Source organism: Ranitomeya variabilis, chromosome 4, assembly GCF_051348905.1.
Source record: "Ranitomeya variabilis isolate aRanVar5 chromosome 4, aRanVar5.hap1, whole genome shotgun sequence".
Taxonomy (NCBI): Eukaryota; Metazoa; Chordata; class Amphibia; order Anura; family Dendrobatidae; genus Ranitomeya; species Ranitomeya variabilis.
In genome coordinates, this window is record NC_135235.1 from 585,015,623 (window position 1) to 585,022,646 (window position 7,024).

Sequence of the window (7,024 nt, forward strand, 5' to 3'; positions counted from 1 at the left end):
TCTCTGCTGTCAGTAGTACTGCCCGGCTGCAGGGCCGGCGTTAGGGCCAGGCAGACTAGGCAGCTGCCTGGGGCCCCCACTCCCTTGGGGGCCCCCAGCATCTACAGCAGAAGCTTCACTGATAATAGCATTATCAGTGAAGCTTCCGAGTAGAGACTGGTTAAGGACCTGTAGTGACATCACGATCAGGTGACCTGCCATGTGACCGTGATGTCACCACAGGCCATGTACTCTGGGAATGTTTGTAGCAGTAAAATAGGAGCCTGCAGTGAAGCACAGGAGCAGCGGCCACTGAACCTCCCCCATCAGCGTGATAGAAGTGCTCATTGGCCAGCGCCCTGTCCTGCTGTACGGAGCCTCTGAGGGGAAGGGAGAGAGACCCAGCAGATAAGAGCACCGTCCCACTGTGTGTGCTGCTCCTGGTGACGATGGCTCCTGTCCTGCTGTCAGCAACTCCTGCTCTTGTCGGCAGTCCCAGCAGAGGAGAGGGCAGGAAGGTGTCTGCTGGGAGCAGGAGGAGCTGCATCTGATAGTGTGCATCATCTCATTCCCTCCAGCATAAAGGTGTGTGTGTGTGGTGTGTATAGCGTGTGTCATGTGTAGTGTGTGCTTATGTGAATCACATGTATCAAATGAGCATTTGTTGTGCTGCATGTGTGTGCCGTGTATGTGTGTGTATAAGTGTGTCTTTGCTTGCCGTGTGTGTGTGTGTGTGTGTGTGTGTATATATATATATATATATATATATATATAATGTGTGTGTATCTATGTGTATATATATGTGAGTGTATGTATGTGTGTATAAATGCGTGCCATGTATGTGTATAAATGCGTGCCATGTATGTGTATAAGTACGTGCCATGTATATATTTGTGTGTATAAGTGCGTGCCATATGTGTGTGTAATATATATATACATATATATATATATATATATATATACGCTATGTATGTGTGTATGTATAAGAATGCTATGTATGTGTCTGTGTATAAGTGCATGCCATATATATGTGTGTGTATATAAGTGTGTGCCGTGTATGTGTGTATACGTGCGTGCCATGTACATGTATGAATGTGTGTATAAGTGTGTGTGTATAAGCATGTGTCATGTGCGTGTGTGTTTAATTGTGTGTGTGTATATATATATATATATATATATATATATATATATATATATATAATTTTTTGCATTATTCTATATAAACATACAGTGATCGTGTGTGTGTTCCATGCACATTTTAAAATAATGGTTGAACAGACTAGAGTGTGTCTGTGTGTGTGTGTGTGTATATATATATATATATATATATATATATATATATATATATATATATAGACACACACACACACACACAGCCCTGCTGCTTATAGCATGATACTATATGGGGACAGATTGATCTACTAGTGTTCTGTCCCCATCATTCGATTCGTCCTCAGACGATGTAAAGAGGCCGAGAAACAAGAGCCAAACGACAATATGTATGTGAGCATTGGGGGCCTCGTTTTAAACTTTTGCCTAGGGCCCCACTTTGTCTAAAACCGGCCCTGCCCGGCTGCGATACCCTGCTGTGCAGGAGGTACCACACTGGTGGGCTGCGATACACTGCTGTGCAGGAGGTACCACACTGACGGGCTGCGATACACTGCTGTGCAGGAGGTACCATACTGACGGGCTGCGATACATTGCTCAGCAGGGAGTACCACACAGAAGAGGCCCTGCAGGAAGTATCACACACGGGAGATATCTTGTTCTCCAGTGTGCATCACACATGATAGGGGCTGAGATACACTGCTCATCTGAGCTTACCACACATGAGATGATGAGATACACTGTTCACCGGAATGTACCACACAGTACAGGGGCTGAGATACATCAGCATCGAGTATCACGCAGAGGAGGCTGAGATACACTGCTCAGCAGAGAGTGCCACACATGACAAGGTTTGCCACACACTACTCAGCAGGGAGTACCACCCATGATAGGCTGAGATACATTTATCATCAGAAAGTACCCCATATGTAAAAGGCTGAGATACACTTCTCAAAATTGAGAACCCCACATGACAAGCTGAGATACACTGGCAAGGAATACCACACATGACAGGCTGAGATACAGAGCTCAGCATAGAAGTACTACACATGACAAGCTGAGATACACTGCATAGTAAAGAGTACCAGACATGACAGGCTTAGATATACTGCCCCGGGAATTGCTACCACACATAACAGGCTTAGATACACTGCTCGGGAGACATCAGGCACGTGGCTTAGATGGAAAGGTTGGCATAAAGCATCAAGCACGATAGACTTAGATACAGCAGCCTAGCAGAGAGTATCACACAATGGGCTTATATACTCATCTCAACTGACAGTATCTCACTTAATAGATTTAGTAGTTCATGATGGGGGTTGTAGTGTTTCTGTGATAGAGGTAGTCACAGAGGCTCCTGATGGGGGTTGTAGTGTTTCTGTGATAGAGGTAGTCACAGAGGCTCCTGATGGGGGTTGTAGTGTTTCTATGATAGAGGTAGTCACAGAGGCTCCTGATGGGGGTTATAGTGTTTCTATTATATAGGTAGTCACAGAGGCTCCTGATGGGGGTTGTAGTGTTTCTATTATAGAGGTAGTCACAGAGGCTCCTGATGGGGGTCGTAGTGTTTCTATGATAGAGGTAGTCACAGAGGCTCCTGATGGGGGTTGTAGTGTTTCTATGATAGAGGTAGTCACAGAGGCTCCTGATGGGGGTCGTAGTGTTTCTATGGTAGAGGTAGTCACAGAGGCTCCTGATGTGGGTTGTAGTGTTTCTGTGTTAGAGGTAGTCACAGAGGCTCCTGATGGGGGTTGTAGTGTTTCTATTATAGAGGTAGACACAGAGGCTCCTGATGGGGGTTGTAGTGTTTCTGTGATAGAGTTAGTCACAGAGGCTCCTGATGGGGGTTATAGTGTTTCTATGATAGAGGTAGTCACAGAGGCTCCTGATGGGGGTTGTAGTGTTTCTATTATAGAGGTAGACACAGAGGCTCCTGATGGGGGTTGTAGTGTTTCTGTGATAGAGTTAGTCACAGAGGCTCCTGATGGGGGTTATAGTGTTTCTATGATAGAGGTAGACACAGAGGCTCCTGATGAGGGTTGTAGTGTTTCTATTATATAGGTAGTCACAGAGGCTCCTGATGGGGGTTGTAGTGTTTCTATGATAGAGGTAGACTCAGAGGCTCCTGATGGTGGTTGTAGTTTTTCTATGATAGAGGTAGACTCCGAGGCTCCTGATGGGGGTTGTAGTGTTTCTATGATAGAGGTAGTCACAGAGGCTCCTGATGGGGGTCGTAGTGTTTCTATGGTAGAGGTAGTCACAGAGGCTCCTGATGGGGGTTGTAGTGTTTCTATGATAGAGGTAGTCACAGAGGCTCCAGATGGGGGTTGTAGTGTTTCTATGATAGAGGTAGTCACAGAGGCTCCTGATGGGGGTTGTAGTGTTTCTATTATAGAGGTAGACACAGAGGCTCCTGATGGGGGTTGTAGTGTTTCTGTGATAGAGTTAGTCACAGAGGCTCCTGATGGGGGTTATAGTGTTTCTATGATAGAGGTAGTCACAGAGGCTCCTGATGGGGGTTGTAGTGTTTCTATTATAGAGGTAGACACAGAGGCTCCTGATGGGGGTTGTAGTGTTTCTGTGATAGAGTTAGTCACAGAGGCTCCTGATGGGGGTTATAGTGTTTCTATGATAGAGGTAGACACAGAGGCTCCTGATGAGGGTTGTAGTGTTTCTATTATATAGGTAGTCACAGAGGCTCCTGATGGGGGTTGTAGTGTTTCTATGATAGAGGTAGACTCAGAGGCTCCTGATGGTGGTTGTAGTTTTTCTATGATAGAGGTAGACTCCGAGGCTCCTGATGGGGGTTGTAGTGTTTCTATGATAGAGGTAGTCACAGAGGCTCCTGATGGGGGTCGTAGTGTTTCTATGGTAGAGGTAGTCACAGAGGCTCCAGATGGGGGTTGTAGTGTTTCTATGATAGAGGTAGTCACAGAGGCTCCTGATGGGCGTTATAGTGTTTCTATGATATAGGTAGACACAGAGGCTCCTGATGGGGGTTATAGTGTTTATATAATAGAGGTAGTCACAGAGGCTCCTTATGGGGGTTGTGTTTCTATGGTAGAGGTAGTCACAGAGGCTCCTGATAGGGGTTGTAGTGTTTCTATGATAGAGGTAGACACAGAGGCTCCTGATGGGGGTTATAGTGTTTCTATGGTAGAGGTAGACACAGAGGCTCCTGATGGGGGTTATAGTGTTTCTATGGTAGAGGTAGTCACAGAGGCTCCTGATGGGGGTTGTGGTTCTATTATGGAGGTAGTCACAGGGGCTCCTGATAGGGGTTATAGTGTTTCTATGATAGAGGTAGACACAGAGGCTTCTGATGGGGGTTGTAGTGTTTCTATGATAGAGGTAGTCACAGAGGCTCCTGATGGGGGTTATAGTGTTTATATAATAGAGGTAGTCACAGAGGCTCCTTATGGGGGTTGTAGTGTTTCTATGGTAGAGGTAGTCACAGAGGCTCCTGATGGGGGTTGTGGTTCTATTATAGAGGTAGTCACAGGGGCTCCTGATAGGGGTTGTAGTGTTTCTATGATAGAGGTAGTCACAGAGGCTCCTGATGGGGGTTGTAGTGTTTCTGTGATAGAGGTAGTCACAGAGGCTCCAGATGGGGGTTGTAGTGTTTCTATGATAGAGGTAGACACAGAGGCTACTGATGGGGGTTATAGTGTTTCTATAATAGAGGTAGTCACAGAGGCGCCTGATGGGGGTTGTAGTGTTTCTATGGTAGAGGTAGTCACAGAGGCTCCTGATGGGGGTTGTAGTGTTTCTATGATAGAGGTAGTCACAGAGGCTCCTGATGGGGGTCGTAGTGTTTCTATGATAGAGGTAGTCACAGAGGCTCCTGATGGGGGTCGTAGTGTTTCTGTGTTAGAGGTAGTCACAGAGGCTCCTGATGGGGATCGTAGTGTTTCTATGATAGATTTAGTCACAGAGGCTCCTGATGTGGGTTGTAGTGTTTCTGTGTTAGAGGTAGTCACAGAGGCTCCTGATGGGGGTTATAGTGTTTCTATGATAGAGGTAGTCACAGAGGCTCCTGATGAGGGTTGTAGTGTTTCTATTATATAGGTAGTCACAGAGGCTCCTGATGGGGGTTGTAGTGTTTCTATGATAGAGGTAGACTCAGAGGCTCCTGATGGGGGTTGTAGTGTTTCTATGATAGAGGTAGACTCCGAGGCTCCTGATGGGGGTTGTAGTGTTTCTATGGTAGAGGTAGTCACAGAGGCTCCAGATGGGGGTTATAGTGTTTATATAATAGAGGTAGTCACAGAGGCTCCTTATGGGGGTTGTAGTGTTTCTATGGTAGAGGTAGTCACAGAGGCTCCTGATGGGGGTTGTGGTTCTATTATAGAGGTAGTCACAGGGGCTCCTGATAGGGGTTGTAGTGTTTCTATGATAGAGGTAGTCACAGAGGCTCCTGATGGGGGTTGTAGTGTTTCTGTGATAGAGGTAGTCACAGAGGCTCCAGATGGGGGTTGTAGTGTTTCTATGATAGAGGTAGACACAGAGGCTACTGATGGGGGTTATAGTGTTTCTATAATAGAGGTAGTCACAGAGGCGCCTGATGGGGGTTGTAGTGTTTCTATGGTAGAGGTAGTCACAGAGGCTCCTGATGGGGGTTGTAGTGTTTCTATGATAGAGGTAGTCACAGAGGCTCCTGATGGGGGTCGTAGTGTTTCTATGATAGAGGTAGTCACAGAGGCTCCTGATGGGGGTCGTAGTGTTTCTGTGTTAGAGGTAGTCACAGAGGCTCCTGATGGGGATCGTAGTGTTTCTATGATAGATTTAGTCACAGAGGCTCCTGATGTGGGTTGTAGTGTTTCTGTGTTAGAGGTAGTCACAGAGGCTCCTGATGGGGGTTATAGTGTTTCTATGATAGAGGTAGTCACAGAGGCTCCTGATGAGGGTTGTAGTGTTTCTATTATATAGGTAGTCACAGAGGCTCCTGATGGGGGTTGTAGTGTTTCTATGATAGAGGTAGACTCAGAGGCTCCTGATGGGGGTTGTAGTGTTTCTATGATAGAGGTAGACTCCGAGGCTCCTGATGGGGGTTGTAGTGTTTCTATGGTAGAGGTAGTCACAGAGGCTCCAGATGGGGGTTGTAGTGTTTCTATGATAGAGGTAGTCACAGAGGCTCGTGATGGGCGTTATAGTGTTTCTATGATAGAGGTAGTCACAGAGGCTCCTGATGGGGGTTGTAGTGTTTCTATGATACAGGTAGTCACAGAGGCTCCTGATGGGGGTTGTAGTGTTTCTATGATATAGGTAGTCATAGAGGCTCCAGATGGGGGTTGTAGTGTTTCTATGATAGAGGTAGACAAGGAGGCTCCTGATGGGGGTTATAGTGTTTATATAATAGAGGTAGTCACAGAGGCTCCTTATGGGGGTTGTGTTTCTATGGTAGAGGTAGTCACAGAGGCTCCTGATGGGGGTTGTGGTTCTATTATGGAGGTAGTCACAGGGGCTCCTGATAGGGGTTATAGTGTTTCTATGATAGAGGTAGACACAGAGGCTTCTGATGGGGGTTGTAGTGTTTCTATGATATAGGTAGTCACAGAGGCTCCAGATGGGGGTTGTAGTGTTTCTATGATAGAGGTAGTCACAGAGGCTCCTGATGGGGGTTATAGTGTTTATATAATAGAGGTAGTCACAGAGGCTCCTGATGGGGGTTGTAGTGTTTCTGTGATAGAGGTAGTCACAGAGGCTCCAGATGGGGGTTGTAGTGTTTCTATGATAGAGGTAGACACAGAGGATACTGATGGGGGTTATAGTGTTTCTATAATAGAGGTAGTCACAGAGGCGCCTGATGGGGGTTGTAGTGTTTCTATGGTAGAGGTAGTCACAGAGGCTCCTGATGGGGGTTGTAGTGTTTCTATGGTAGAGGTAGTCACAGAGGCTCCTGATGGGGGTTGTAGTGTTTCTATTATAGAGGTAG